Consider the following 17,401-nt stretch of genomic DNA (forward strand, 5'->3'; position numbering starts at 1 on the left):
CCGGAATAAAATCCATCGATTCTTTTGCGTCTGTCACTAACGCCCCGCCTGCTAGGAGTTTGAAGCACGTCACAGTCATTCAATCATTGTATCCTACTCAGAATACCACAGACAAGGTTAGACCTTCCGGATTCTCTTGAATGCCGCCATCAGTTCTTGCCTATACCACGAAGACTCTGATCTCACGGAATGGCTGGCTCGTTTGTCAGGCGAGCACTCAGTTGTCAGGCGATCAACCATGCATCGTGTATCAGGAATCCAAGAGATAAACACTAGAGCCTCGTTTGCTTGTAGAACAAGAGTGGTTGTCAGTCACTTTGTTCATGAGTGAGAATGATGATGAGCGTCACATAATCATCACATTCATCATGTTCTTGGGTGCAAATGAATATCTTGGACAAAAAACAAGCGGAATTGAATAGAAGAACAATAGTAATTGCATTAATACTCGAGGTACAGCAGAGCTCCACACCTTAATCTATGGTGTGTAGAAACTCCACCGTTGAAAATACATAAGAACAAGGTCTAGGCCTGGCCGTGAAGCCAGCCTCCCAATGATCTAAGAACTAGATGTCCAAAGATGATCTAGAGATCGAAAAATGATCAAAAGATGAAAATACAATAGTAAGAGGTCCTATTTATAAGAAACTAGTAGCCTAGGGTGTACAGAGATGAGTAAATGACATAAAAATCCACTTCCGGGCCCACTTGGTGTGTGCTTGGGCTGAGCAATGAAGCAATTTCGTGTAGAGACTCTTCTTGGAGTTAAACGCCAGCTTTGGTGCCAGTTTGGGCGTTTAACTCCCATTTAGGTGCCAGTTCCGGCGTTTAACGCTGGAATTTCTGTAGGTGACTTTGAACACCGGTTTGGACCATCAAATCTTGAGCAAAGTATGGACTATCATATATTGCTGGAAAGCCCAGGATGTCTACTTTCCAACGCTGTTGAGAGCGCGCCAATTGGGCTTCTGTAGCTCCAGAAAATCCACTTCGAGTGCAGGGAGGTCAGAATCCAACAGCATCTGCAGTCCTTTTGAGTCTCTGGATCAGATTTTTGCTCAGATCCCTCAATTTCAGCCAGAAAATACCTGAAATCACAGAAAAACACACAAACTCATAGTAAAGTCCAGAAAAGTGAATTTTAACTAAAAACTAATAAAAATATACTAAGAACTTAACTAAAACTACTAAAAACATACTAAAAACAATGCCAAAAAGGGTACAAATTATCCGCTCATCAGAGTGCCTTGAGTGCTCAAGCATTGGAAGGCTAAAATACTTACTACCTTGGTCAAGGTAGTTATAAATTCTAGTGTCTCCCTTTGCATTTCTCCTTGCCCTTGAAGTATAAGGCTAAGGATTTCATCCATTGAGGATTGGAGTGGATAAGAGGGTTCATTGTCTTGGAGAAAGGGTTCATTATAGGAAGGTGGTTCTTCTTGGTAAGGTGGTGGTGTGTATTGAGGTGGTTCTTGGGAGTAGTAATCTTGGAGTTGTGGTTCCATGTATGGCTCATATGGTTCAAAAGGAAGTTGGTATGGTGGGTAAGGATCATGGTCATATGGAGGTGTTTGTTGAAAATAGGCTTGTGAGTGTGGTTGAGGCTCATGTTGAGGATATGACTCATAGACATATGGTGGTGGTTCTTGAAAATCACAAGGTGATTCACCATAGCCATTGGATTGATATGCATCATAGAATGACTCTTCTTCATAGTGCATTGGTGGAGGTTGTTGCCAAGAGGATTGATCATAAGCATATGGCTCCTCCCACCTTTGGTTATTCCATTCTTGATACACATTCTCATTATAGTTCTCATCACCTACAACATAATTGTAACTACACTCATAGCCAAAGTGAGAATTCATGGTAGCAAGAGAAAATAAGAAACAAAAAACTAATAAGAAATAATGAAACAAAATACTAAGACTAGCAAAAACTAACAAGCAATCCAAAAATCAAGCTATTCACAATATTCACATATATACAATAACCAATAACATAACATCATTGCAACTCCTCGGGAACGGCACCATTTTGATGATTAGATTTTTGATGGTTTAGAATTTCACAAATGAATTCTCGTTGCAAGTATAGTTCCTAAACCAAACAATAATCTTCTCATGCAAAAAGTTGTTTGTCACTAAAACAAACCCCTAAATTTATAAACCGAAGTATTGGAACCTCGGGTCGTTCTCCCTAGGAATTACAATAAAGTGTCTTGTTATTGGTTGTGAGTTATTTTGGGGTTTTGATAAGAAGTATGAAAGATAAATGGCAAGAAAGTAAACTAAGGCCTAAAAAGGTCTTGGCAAGGGTTGGTGGTCAAGGATCTCTATCCTAATCACTAACCACACTATGAGAATTGGCAAGGATTAATCTCATCAAATCATCCTCGAACTAGTAGTAAAAGAAAAGTCAAATGAGCTATATCAATCCTAGTCCATAAGTCCTAACTCTCCACTAATTCAATTAGTGAGAACTAGAGTCAATGGATCCCAATCATCAATCACTTGGACATTAGTAACTCAAGAGTTCCTAAGTTACCTTTCCAAGCCAAGAACATAAAAATCTACTCTAAAATCCAACCAAGCATTTCATCAAACACTTGGAAGGCCTAAAAGGAAAGCATAGTAAAATTGCAAGAAAAGTAAATCTACACTACTCAATTACAAGGAATTAAACAACAACAAATCAAATGAACACATTTATTATGAATTACCTTTTATTAAATTGGAAGAAAGTAGAGGGAACAATACTAGATCTACAACAAAATATAAGAACAACATAAAGGAAATTACAACAAAAGAATAGAAGAAGATGAGTGTAGCAACAAGGAATTGAAGAGTAGAAGTAGAAGAATGAATGAAGGAAAATCTAGATCTAAGAACTAAACCTAATCCTAATCCTAATTCTAGAGAGAAGAGAGAGCTTCTCTCTCTAGAAACTACCTCTAAACTAATCCTAATGAGTGAAAAATGAACTAATGTGTGTTCCTCTCCCTTTGCTCTTCAATCCTTGGCTTTAAATAGCAGTTTAGGTGCCAAATTTGGTTGGGATTGGGCCCCACAACCCTTGAGAATTCGTTGGTCACGTTTTCATTAAAAAATCCTAAACCAGCACCGACGCGTACGCGCACATCACGCGTACGCGTCCATGGGGTAATTCACAAGGTGCGCGCAAGCGCCAGATGCGCGCGCGCGTCCATGGACGAGTTCAACTTCTTTGACTTTTCATGATTTCTCCACTTTGCATGCTTTCCTCTTCACTCCTTTGATCCATTCCTAGCCTTTTCAATCTGAAATCACTAACAAACAATTAAGGGAGAAGTTATAAAACCATGCTATTTCAATGGATAAATGTGGGTAAAAGGTGATAAAATCCCCTAAAATCAATACAAGATAAACTCTACAAATGGGGTTTATCAGTCGTCAGGGTGGCCGGGCACTGTGAAAGCCCCGGATGAGCTCACCCCCATAAATATTCACTAGTGAGGGTGATGGATATGGATCATGATTATGATCAAATTTATATTGAGTATAACTCGAGTTGAGGAGACACGACAAAGGGATAGTCCAATGGTTAGCTACCAGGACTTGTCGGGTTGGCTCTATAACCGACAGATGATATCATCAGCCATTAGGGATAGGCATTCATCATATGCATACTATGTGAATTGATTGAGATCGCCTATTTGACTGCATATTACTTGCTATTTGTCTAAATGCCTTACTTGTTCCTATTTGTATATCTCTTGTCTGATATAACTGTGTTTACTATATTATACTCCTGCTGGTGGTTGGGAAGTTTGAAGGAATTGGAAAGGGAAGTATTATCTAGATTGAAGAATCTTTAGTCAGATGCCCTTTATGGTTTAGCTTGTTTATAAGCTTTGATTTTTATCTGGAGGGAGTTCTAGGATTGCCTTCGACTTTCCTCTATTGTTATATATTATATATGTGGAAGTTGTTACCATGCTGGGAACCTCTGGTTCTCACCCATGCGGATTTTGTGGTTTTCAGATGCAAGACGTGAGGTTTCTCGCTGAGGCATGCTGGAGACTTCTGGATTAGCGAAGATCTTTTGTTCTCGGGACTTTGTTTTGATTTTATAATTTCTCTTAGATACTTTATCTCCATTGAATAATATAATCTGTGATGACTCCTCTTATAGGAGATTTTGGAGAATAGGTTCTTTGTCTTTGAGTCCCTTTGGGTTTCCTTGGAGTTTCCTTATTTTATTTACTTGTATATATATGTTGCTATGCTCGGACCAGTTATCTTTGCAACTGGATTTTGAGTTTTGATATTCCTATTTTTGGCACTCTTTTGTATATATATAATCCCACGTTAGTTTATTCTTGTTCGCTACGTTATCCATTGGAGTGTTGCGCTTTCAAGTTGCGATTTTTGTTTACCCCTTTTTCTACAAAGGCTCCTAGTTATAATCAATCATTCATACTACTATACGTACTAAATTTTTATTTTAGAGGTCGTAATACCTTGCTATCTCTGAATTATGACTTAAGCATAAGACTCTGTATGGTAGGGTGTTACATCCCTAGGTGCATTCACGGGCATGGACGAACATGCACCAATGGGTCTCGAGCTAGAACCGGCTACGGTGCCTAGGGTTTGGGTATTCCGGTTCGAACCTACCGAGCTAGATACCACATCAACCAACTTTGCCAACAGCTCAGGTGTCCTAATCTCGGGAAACTGGTGACGACAATAGAACAGGACCTGCAAATCCTCATCACTCCCTATAACGAAAGAGTTGTACTTCACGTCATCTCTAAGCATTGAGATCGAAATGCGATAGAATAGCTTCTGAACCCGTTTCATGCCTTGCAGTCCAAATTTCTGTATTATAGAATTCAAGAAGTCATCGAATCTCGTCGTTGGTCTCAAAAAAATACTAAGAGGATCTTTATCAGCAAACTTCACACCGGAGTATGTCTTTCTCTTAATCAACCCTCTGTAATGCACCAACACTACAAAGCTCTCCTCACTAGTCATTTGGTTTCACTCAAATGAACTCAATTCACATTCACACCATATTTATACACTCCGGGACTTCTTAATTCGAAACAGCCATTTTCGAATTACATACACATAGTTCGAATTAGCTAGATTCAAACTATAATTCGAATTCCTCACCATATAATTCGAATCAGCTGGATTCAAATTTCCCATCATAATTCAAATCGGGTGATTCAAATTTTCCCATGCATGGTTTGAATCAATGTGATTCAAACTACTAAGATTGCAAATCTCTCACTAATTCAAACAGGATTGATTCGAATTACTAAGCTTTTTAGTTCGAATGGGGTTGATTCGAATTATATAAAAACATACTTTTAGTTTATTCATGTCTCATTTTTTTATTTGGTTTAATCATGTAAAATCTCATGCAAGTTGGTTTAATATTGCCATTTGCCCAGAAAAAAAGCTTGCAAAATAATAATAAGGTTATAAGTTTATTTTCTATATTCTTAGAAAGCAAAAAATATATTTATTTAAAAAGACATAATAATCTAATCACTATACAAATGTATCATATATATTACATATTATTATTAGAATAAAGTATTTTTAGTTAAAATATTATTAGAATATCCATGTATTCTTTAATTTATTAAAAGTTATGTCATTATTTTATTTTATGCCCCTAAGTAAATATATAATAAAGAATTATACTTATTAATTTTTCAAAAATACCATGTTATGTAAAATCGTTTTTTTTTTTACTTAAGAACGTAATATTTAATTTTATTTAAAAAGTACTTATATATTTGTTACGTTCAAACAGCTTAACTTTTTTAAATTCTAATAAAAAGTATTTTGATTAATTACTCAAATCAATCCTTAAATATTTTAAAAGCAAATATTTTAGCCTTTAACAAAAATTAATACACAGATTAATTTCTAATGTTTTATTTCGGCAGACAAATCAGTCTTTAAATTATTTTTCGACATTTCCGACAGAAGAATTACCCAGATAACTCCCTAAGGATTTTAAAAGCGGACATTCTAGTCCTCCAAAAAAATTAACATACAGATTAATCTCTATTATTTTTCTCTGTCAGAAATAACAGTCATCCATTTAAAATAAATTATTATTATTATTATTATTATTGAGTGACTATATATATATATATATATATATATATATATTTTATATTATAAATACATACATAAGAATCTAATGAATAAAAGTATAAATGGTGTGCACGCGTGACTCATTAAATGATTGAAGTGTAATCGTGTCCAACGTGCGAACTTTCAGGTCCTAATAATAATAACAACATGATTCCAATCAACTGTGATGATCGATGCGTACAGCGTACAGCGTACTGGGTTGCCAGGAAACTTCTCTCCCAGTTAAATACTTAGAGATCTTGCTAGGAGCTAACCCGAGATCGATGAAGACTTGGAAGCCAATTATAGACAAGGTGGAGGATAAACTGAGCTTATGGAAAGTCAAGGTTCTCAATAAAGCCGGTAAATTAGTCCTCATCAAATCTGTATTAAATAGCCTACCTGTTTATTATCTGAGTCTATATAAGATGCCAAAGGCTGTTGCAGAGAAACTGATTTCTTTATAGAGACGATTTCTTTGGAGCAAGGAAGATGGTAAAAATGGAATGGCTTTGGTCAGGTGGGAGATGGTGCAAACACCGAAAAAGTTTGGTGGTCTCTGTATTGGGGATGTCATGGTGCATAATACAGCCCTTTTATTTAAGTGGTAGTGGCACTTTTCTAAAGAGAAGTGCCCGCTGTGGAAGAAGGTGGTATGCTCTTGTAATAACCTGGACCCAAATGTGATGCTGTCTTCCCAGGTATTGCCTGTTCGGGGAGGCCCTTGAAAGGATATTTGCCAGATACAGTTCAAGGATCAACAAGTGAGACAGAAGATGGTTATTGGGCTGTCAATGGAGGTTAGTGATGGGAGAGGGACTCGCTTTTGGGAGGATGTCTGGTTGCGTGGTGGTTCTCTGAAAGATCGGTTTCCAAGACTCTTCTCAATTTCACACCAAAAAGGATCCGTTATACGGGATTGTGGGTTTTGGGATGGGGTTGAGTGGATTTGGAACTTCCAATGGAGGCGAGAGTTATTATAGTGGGAGTTGGATTTAGTGAACCAGCTACATGATACACTTAGACTGGTCAAACTTGCTAATGGCAGAGAGGATAGAGTCGTGTGGAAATTTGATAAACAAGGGGTATTTTCTACCAACTCTTTTGTACAGATTTTGCAGGTAGAAATAACTCTGGAGGATATAACAAGCTACAGTTTTACGAGGACAATTTGAAAAGGGCTTGTGCCGCCAAAAGTTGAACTATTTGTTTGGTTTGTGTTGACTGGGAAGATATACACTAAGGAGAGATTGAGTCGGTTTGGGGTCATCAACCAGGAAGATGTTATCTGCGTGTTATGTAACAAAGGTGTTGAAAATGTTCACCATTTGTTTCTAGGTTGTGAATTTTCTTGGCAGGTTTGGTGTGCTTGGCTATCATTTGTTGGTAGGCAATGAACGTGTCCAGGGACGTTGAGGGAGCATTTTCTAAGCTGGACTGAGATATCCTATAGCAAGGAAGTGCATAACAATTGGATAGTGTGTTTCTGTGCGATTATTTAGAATATTTGGCTTAAAAGGAATACAAGGATCTTTCGGCACAAAGAAAAAGGGGTTGAAGAGGTTACCCATATGTGCTGTACAAACTACAAAGAGTGGCTAAGTGTGGATCTCTTTGATTGTTGATGGCAATGCCGGAGATGACAAAGGATAAAGTTGATCGTGCTTTGTGTTGCGTAGTTTCCTTTCCTTGATAGTGTTGCTAATCTTGTTTATTATTTGTCATATGCTCCACTTGTTGTGTTAAGCTAGTCTCTTTCGAAATAACAACAACAACAACAACAACAACAACAACAACAACAACAACAATATTCAATAAAATTATTAGAGATTATTCTACAGATAATTTAAGGTTGAAACTATTTAATATTTTTGTATTTAATATAATCAAAAGATGTCCTATTTTAAAAAATATATTTGTATTAAAAAAATATTTTAATTTGAATTTCAAAGCATCGTTATTCACCTTACTTGTTTCTAACGAAAAGAGTGTATTAATATGTTAGTATTGTCATATCTACATGCACAAAGCTAAGTTAATAATAATAAAAGTCGGCATATAGTAAAAGTAAAATGGACGGAAAATTGTTATATTTGACAGAGAAAAACGTTAGAATTGATCTGTATATTAATTTTCTTTGGGAACTAAAATGTCTACTTCTAAAATTTTTGAGACTGATTTAGGTAATTACTCTGTCAAAAAATAAATTAAAGACTGATATGTCTACCAAAATAAAATTTTAAAAATTGATCTATGTATTAATTTTTTTTTTTTAGAATTAAAATATCTACTTTTAAATATTTAGAGTCTGATTCGAGTAATTACTCAACAATTTTTGTACATATATCTAAATACAATTTTTCCCTTCTATTTCTACATCTATTTCTACTTATTAAAAAGTACTTTTTTTAGTTTAAATGCACAAACACACAAGAATATTATTAGAATAAAAATTATCAAAGCGGCAAATAATTTGGGGAAAGTTTATATTTTAGTATTAATTAAAAAAACGATTAATTTTAGAAAAAAATAATTTACTAAAAATATGAATAATGAGAGAATATATTTTATTTTGGTAGTTGCTAAACTATGAATGGAATATAATTAAAAGAAAATCCAAAATTAAATATTTTAGTTTAAATGCGCAAACACACAAGAATATTATTAGAATAAAAATTATCAAAGCGAAAAATAATTTGGGGAAAAAATTATATTTCAGTATTAATTAAAAAGAGGATTAATTTTAGAAAAAAGTAATTTACTAAAAATATGAATAATGAGAGAATATCTTTGATTTTGGTAGTTCCTAAACTATGAAGGGAATATAATTAAAAAAATCCAAAATTAAATATTTTATGTACATATTATAATTTATTGTTAATTTACCACGTTCATCCAGCTCTATAAATTTGCATGAGAAGGCCTTAATGAATCCAAGTCATTATTGAAAAACAAAATATTTTTTTTGTGACTCTAATCTAGGCTTTATTTTTTAATTCAAAGAACTAGAAAACATGGTGAAGATTGCAATCAAGATAGCATTTATAATGATCTTTTTCGCTTTAGTAACCACCAACGGTATTTTCTTTTTCATCTTATATGTGTTTTTTTTCAATATCTAAATAATTATATTATCTAATACCTACTAATTTTGCTTATACTTTATGATTGTGTCTCTTAAAACAATTCTATTAATTATTTTTCTTCAATCTCAAAATTGAGGCTGCAAGAAAAAAGTCTAGTGTAAAAGACAAATAAAATTTTGATTTTTAATTTTAATATAAAGACAAATAAATTTTTTATTAAATTAAAATATAAATAAATTTTTAACTTTTGTAAATAGGAGACATATAATAAGTTCCTCTATCGATAATTTGTTTGATTTTAGTATGGATGAACTTTTTTATATTTCCATCATTTACAAAGGTGAAAGACCTATTTATAATTAGATTTGGTGAAAAATTTTATTTATTTTTGAAATAAAAGATCAGAAATTTATTTATTATCTTCTCTTAGTATAACATTATATCTTTATGCTAACTCGATTTTAGTTGATATAAAGTGTTTGTATTTTTTTTAATTTTTTCTCTCTCTAAAACAATAATAAGTAAGATACTTTTACTTAAACAAACATGTGCATCTGTTTTAGGAAAAAATATAGAAGAGTTTTCTAATGAAATATTTATTTAAAAGATTGTCTTTTTAAAATAAAATTATTTTTTAATAAAAAATTCTTCAAAAAAAAAAAAAACAGCAAAAACAGAAAAATATTTTAAAACTCCATCCAGACACATCCATTTTTTTCCCTCCTCTATGTATGTGTTTGTGAAAACATTATAAATTTTCTACTATGATGTTCTAAATATATTATGTATGTGACTCTCTTTTTCATTTTATTTTTTAAATATTTTTTTTGTAGGATTTGATGTCCCAAAAATACCAAGAAAAGTGGTGCCTGAGACAAAGGGTTGCCCTGGAAATTGCGCATATCTACAACCATATTGTGATCCACTATTTCCTGCGTGTCTATATGGCCATTGTACATGTGCAAAGTTAAGCACAATAGAAGAACACCACATTGCTGTAGATGCTGAAAATCAAAACTAGTGCCTAGGTGCATACTGTTACAAATAATGTAACATTACTCCACCTACCTATATTCAAATAAAATATTTAAATATTGGAATTTAATAATTTGTTGTTACTCATGGTCATGGATGTAAAATTCGTGATGTCTTGTATACTTATATATTACCATGGAATTATTAAATAAAGAAATAATTAAGTTTATATAAGTGGTAATTTCAATTTTTTTTATTTTTTGTTAATACTGACGCTATAATTATCCGTAATAATACAAATAAAATAATCTGCCAAACTATTTTACCAACAGTTAATGATGCTGATATTATTATTTGTCGAAGATATACCAACATCGAGTTGGACATTTTCCAAAGAAACTCGAATTTATTTTAGTTGTCTCGAATTTAAATTCACCCTAATAAAGATGAAAAAGTTTGTGTGAAGAATGGATACATGTATAGTTCTTTATTTTTTAATCAAAGTTTAAATTAGATTAATCAAATTTTTGTGAATTGACTGAACTACTCAATAGGTCATTTAGTTTGCCGTTGCTAATGTGGATGTTATATCAATTTGACTATTTACAGTTTTACACATAATTAGAAAGTATCTTCAAATGGTTCAAATTAAATCTCCATTTATTTAAATTAAAAAAAATCGATATGATATTGGTTCGGCTGATTTTTTCCGTTATGAAAAGATATAAGGTATAACTCCATGAAATGGACGTGTGAAAAAAAAATTGCTCTACTATGGTATTAGATGTAAAACGCAAGCTGCGTTTGGAACTTTTTATTTTTTTTTATTTTTTTTTGAAACATACTAAAAGTTGCGCTTTTAGATTTTCATATTTTTTTAATTTTTGTGTAGGCTAAACCCAGGTTGTATTTTTGGAGCCACAAAATTCAATTTTTTTTAAGTCCACAAACATAAGTTGCATTTTGTGAGTGTTAGAAAATTTTTTTTGAAGGCCTCAAAACGCAGATTGTATTTTGTACACAAAATAATACTTTAATCCACATCTTTGCCTATAAATATGAAGCGTAATTTCATTCATCTTCATCTTCACTTATTCTCTTACTCTTTCTTGCATAAAGTCCATAGTGGTGTGCTTTTTTGGCAGTTAACTGCGTCACAAAAGTAGAGTTAGGTGAGGCTGAGGTTATGAAAGGTGTTATAAATTTGCAAGTATATTATAATGGTGAGATTATACCAAACACACACGAAGGAGTGACTTTTGTTTGTGAATGTCCCTTATTGTTTGCTATTATATGCACCATTAGTTTTGTGGAGTTACAAAATGGTCTGTGTGATAACATATAAAGTCACATTTCGAAAAGGGTGAGCAATATTTTATACAGAAATCATGTATAAGTATTTAGTGGGCTGATACATTTTCAAGTAATGTCCATCACTGACGACGCAAGTATGCAACATATATTCTGTATTTATCAACAAACCCAATTTCACGTGCCGATAATCGAACTGTACATTGAGTTTAAACAACTTACGGGAATGGATTCAGTTGGCAAGGATGTCAACGTTGATGAATCGGTGATATAGATTGGGAAGAAGATAACAACGACAGTGAAGAGGAATTTAAAACTAACTATAAAGTTGATGATGAAAATGAGGATGGAGACTTGACAGGTAATCCAACAATACAAAATGAGACGAATTCAAATTTGATAGTTAATTTTAATATACATGTAGTATAATTAGAAAAAGTATTACTAAACTTATTTAAAGTGCAGGATTTGAATCGTTGAAAAACAAATTCAATGGTTGCAAATTATATAAATAGTTTTGCCTATGTTTATTATCATGTTAAAATCTGATAAAATTGTTTTTTATATAAAGAAAATTAATATTTTAAATTTTATTTTTCAAATATTTCAATTTGTGTACTTGTTTCTCAATCACCAAGTGCCAAACTGCCAATCTTGTTGTTTCAACTATGCACAAATAATTATTTTTGTGCAAAGATGATATATATATATATATAACATAATTTCTCTCTCATATATAAATTTAGTTAATATTTAAATTCATTTATTATATTAAAATATAAAAAATTATTTTGTGACATATTAATCTTTTATATCATCGTAATACGAAATATTTAATATGATATGTTATCATTGAAAAAATAAAAAGATCGATTTAATTATTTACGGTTATATTTTTTAGGATTAATATGACCAACAAAATTTTTTAGGAACAATTTAAAAAATGAATTATCTTTCACCCACAAATTCAAAGATTAACCCCTCCTAAATCTAAATAATTGTTTATTACATCATCATAAATAAGCCTCCTCCTACTAAAATTACGTCATCAATAAATCTTAATTACAACTGCATAAATTAATCACAATTAATTTCCAACAAAATTTAGATCGTGCATTATATTAGGTTTTAACTAATCATTATATTATTTTACAACGAATAGCATTTTAATACTAAAAATACTGACATAGCACATTCTAGTGCAAGTATGTATATCTCTTTTTTATCAACTTATTTTTAATAAAACATAATTAGCCATAAGTGTGATATTAATATTAATAGCTTTGTTAATATATATTCTCTTATGCATGTGTGTATCCTATTATTATCAAATTGATATTGATATCTATCAATAATTAATTTCATGCTACTAAAATGTATATATAATGTGTTTCTTTTGTGATTCATGAGTCTAGATTTAAAAGTCAAAGTATTTTGTTTCATTTTTTAATTTGTTATTCATTCTTGACTACTTCATAGAATAAAAATGTATTCTTCGTTTTTCTTCGAAGTTTATCCTTTTAAGGTACTAACTAGTTATAATTTTTTATGATATTTTTAATACTGTCATTCTATTATTCTTTTGATAATTTGATGGTTGTTCTTACTCAAATTTATTCTTTTCGTTTAACGTTTACAATCCGATTGTGCTTTACCGCAATTGTTTACAATACACAACATCTTATCAAATACCACCTCGAATGTATTCATTGATTCAGATTCTAATTACATGGTTGTAAGAGTTTAACGAATGGACATTGAACTCTATTTTACTGAAGGTTGATTTGATCTACATATATATTATGAAAAACCTAATAAAAAATGGGTAAAGTTAGTTTTCTTATGAGGAGCTCGATTTTTTATTTAGCAATGGCTTCCAATCATTCCCTCCATACTTTCTACGTCTACCAGAAAATCTTTAAAATGTAGCATATAATGAGATTGAATTTTCTCAATTTAGGTTCAGTTTTTAAATAACTGTGTTAGACTTGGAGATTCAATTTCAAAGATTAATACTACATTTGATTTTCTTCTTTTAAACTTTTTGTAATAAAAAATATTTTATAACATATTGTAATTTTTTTTTTTGAAACTACCAGCCTTCTGATGTGTCAATGCAATGTTATTGATGGGAATAAAGGTCAATTTAGTTTCTCGTTGTGGATATTCTATACCTTTCCATGGTACATAGAAAGCAGAAGATGAAGCTTATTTAATAAGAGAATGGTCTAAATTTGTACGGATTCTAAATATTCAATTCAATGACATTATTTCAGTTGGTTGTTGTTACAAGAATGAACGACTCTAATCTATATGTGTCTAATGTTTAGAATAGCTTAAATAATATTTAAATAGTTTAGTTCTAATACACTACAAGAAAATCGCCAGATACCGTTAGATTTACCAAAAAAATTCGCCGGTAATCTGTTTACCGTCAAATTTACTGTCAGAATAAATATGATAGTATAAATCTCGCCGGTAATTTTTTACCGGCGAATTTTCTTATTCGTCGCTAATTACTGTCAAGAATTTTTTGTCGATAATTTTTACTGTCGGATTTATCTCCCGATAAATTCTATGGTAATATATTATTTACTAATAACTATATTAATAATTACCGATGGTAAATCCCCAATAAACTTAAATTTTAATTTTTTTTATAAATTCACTCATCGTCATCCTCCTCAGAGAACGAAAGCATATATAACTAATACCAACCAATCAAATAAGTAAAATAAATAAAATTAAAGTAAAAAAAAAAAAGAAAAAAAGTATAATAACCAACTACACTATAGGATAGTAAACCCCATATTCCGCAAATAGAAAAAAATTTAGTAGATATGCACATTTGAGTAGAAACTTATCTTAAAGTATTGTTAGCACGCTTATAAAAAAATTAAAGCCAATTAAGAACCTTTATGTTTAATAAAAGATAATCTTTATATCATATCTTATTACTCTTAATGACCTATGCAATTGATTTAGTAAGCTTACTCCAAATCAAAATTCCACCACTACCAGCCAAATTAACATATAAATTTGTTCACTTTTTATCAAGCATTAAGATTTCGAAAGAACTGAAAATAGACTCTAAGACTTACAGAGAATGTTCACCCTATTAATGTTTGGTATTATTGTACTTTCTGAATTTTCGTTTTATATGTGAATTCAATTTTTTTTGAAAATAAGATATGAATAATTGAACATTAGCTTTATAGGCATAATCAACTGAGAAAATAAACAAAAAATAAGCACAAAATTAGAGAGAAAGTAATCTGTGATTGAATTTTAAGTTTCAGTAGATCAATAAAAAACAATTATGAAAATAATAGCAAAAACTAATCATCAATCGTAAAATAAGTAATTGATTTTTACTTGCCACCACCAGCCTTGCTAACCTAATTGATGTTTTGAAGCTGCAACGACAAAAGAAGTTAAAATTTAAACAAGTTAAAAATAATTTGAAAACTAATTCAAAATTTTTTAAAACAAGTACTGAAAATATTCCACATAAATAAACACTCACAACTGCAACATATTTGTTATTTGGGTGCTCCTTCTTTACTATTCTCTGAACTCAAACTTACAAAATGAAAATATAACAAAACATCTCAATCAAGAATCAAGAACAAACTAAAAATCATAATAAAAATCAGGAACAAAAAAAATTAAGAACAAATCAGAACAAAAATTATAAAGAAAATAATGAATTTAGAAATTAGAAATTTCAAAATTAAAATAAAATAATGAACCCAGAATAAATTCTAAAATCGAAATCAAAAGAAAAAAATAGAACAAACCCTAAAATCCATTAAAAATAGAACAAAATTAAAATAAAACAGGAAGATAGGCATACACCATAAATTAGAATTTAGGGTTTAATTACTATAAACTAACTAGTGAATGAGTTATCCAGAGATAGTAGTGGTGCAGAGGACTTTTCTAGCAGAGTGGCAATATAGATGGCGTAATGGCGGCGGCAGTAACCAACCGGCAGGCTGTATTAGGATTTTTTTAATAAATTGCAAAAAATAATAGGAGAGGGAGGAGGACAACCTACCTAGAGGGAGGAAAGAGGGAGCTCTAGTGACAAAGTGAGCAGTGGTAGCAACAACGGTGGTGGCAGCAGCAGTAGGAGTGACGAAAATGCCGACGACAGAGAGATCATGCAACACAAAGAGTCCATGTAATCTTTGGAGGCTATTAGTGGCGTCGGCATTGGTAGAAGGGGAGTCGGAGGTGGTTTGGGGGAGAGAGGGTAGAGAGAGTGTAACACCCTACCATACAGAGTCTTATGCTTAAGTCATAATTCAGAGATGGCAAGGTATTATGACTTTTAAAATAAAAATTTAGTACATATAGTAGTGTGAATAATGATTATAACTAGGAGCCTTTGAAGAAAAAGGGGTAAACAAAAATTGCAACTCGAAGGCGCAACACTCCGCTCGATAACGTAACGAACAAGGATAACTAACGTGAGAATATATATATATATATATATATATATATATATATATATATATATATATATATATATATACACAAAGGAGTGTCAAGAACAGGAATATCAAAACTCAAAATCCAGTTGCGAAGATAACCGGTCCAAGCATAGCAATATGTACATATAATAGGACATGGAAACCCCAAAGGAAACCCAAAGGGACACAAATACAAAAAACCTATTCTCCAAAACCTCCTATAAGAGGAGTCATCACAGTTTGTATTATTTAATGGAGATAAAAGTATCAAAGAGAAAACATAAAACCAAGACAGAGTCCCGAGAACAAAGGATCGCTAATCCGGAAGTCTCCAGCATGCCTCAGTGAGAAACCTCACGTCCTGCATCTGAAAATGACAAAATCCGCATGGGTGAGAACCAGAGGTTCCCAGCATAGTAACAGTCCCCACATATATAACATGTAATATTAGAGGAAAGCCAAAGGCAATCCTAGATCTTCCTCCAGATAAGATCAAAGCTTATAAACAAGCTAAACCATAAGTGGCAACTGACTAAAGATCCTTCAGTCTAACTAAAACTTTCCTTTCCAATTCCTTCAGACCTCCCAACCACCAGCAGAAGTATAATATAGCAAACACAGTTATATCAACCAAGAGATATACAAATTGGAACAAATAAGGCATTTAGACAAGTAGCAAGTAATATGTAGTCAAATAGGCAGTCTCAAACAATTCATATAATATGCATATGATGAATGCCTATCCCTAATGGCTAATGATATCATCTGTCGGTTATATAGTCAACCCGACAAGTCCTGGTAGCTAACCATTGGACTGTTCCTCTGTCGTGTCTCCCCAACTCGAGTTATGCTCAACATAATCGTGATCATAATTATGATCCATATCCATCACTCTCACTGGTGAATATTCATGGGGGTAAGCTCATCCGGGGCTTTCACAGTGCCCGGCCACCCTGACGACATAGGATCAAAAGAGACTCGAGTCTCCACCTGGAACACGTGGTGGCTAGCCACTACTTTCTTCCAGGGAATCTCGTGTCTCAAATAGTGGAAGTGCAACATTCACAATTCATTCAACAACATATATGCATTTATACTTAGCCATAATCATGGCTCCGACCGTAACACGGCAATAATCCAGCCATCCGGCTCACAGTTAAATTCACAACCAGCCAATTCATAAACAAGTTAGCCCATCGACTCATGGCACATACAGCACTTCCACCGCCATCCTCCGCATCTCATATAATCATCTTTGAACCTCATTGATCATCCATTTTTCCCTTGCTTCACTCGTAAGTTACCACATCACCTAGCTCATTTTCTCATTGCTAGGCATATCATAATAATTTAAGACACAAGTAGTGAGATCGGAGGCTTAGAAGTATGAAATTTGGCTTTCAAAACTCAA

Source organism: Arachis stenosperma, chromosome 10 (genome assembly GCF_014773155.1).
Source record: "Arachis stenosperma cultivar V10309 chromosome 10, arast.V10309.gnm1.PFL2, whole genome shotgun sequence".
Classification (NCBI taxonomy): Eukaryota; Viridiplantae; Streptophyta; class Magnoliopsida; order Fabales; family Fabaceae; genus Arachis; species Arachis stenosperma.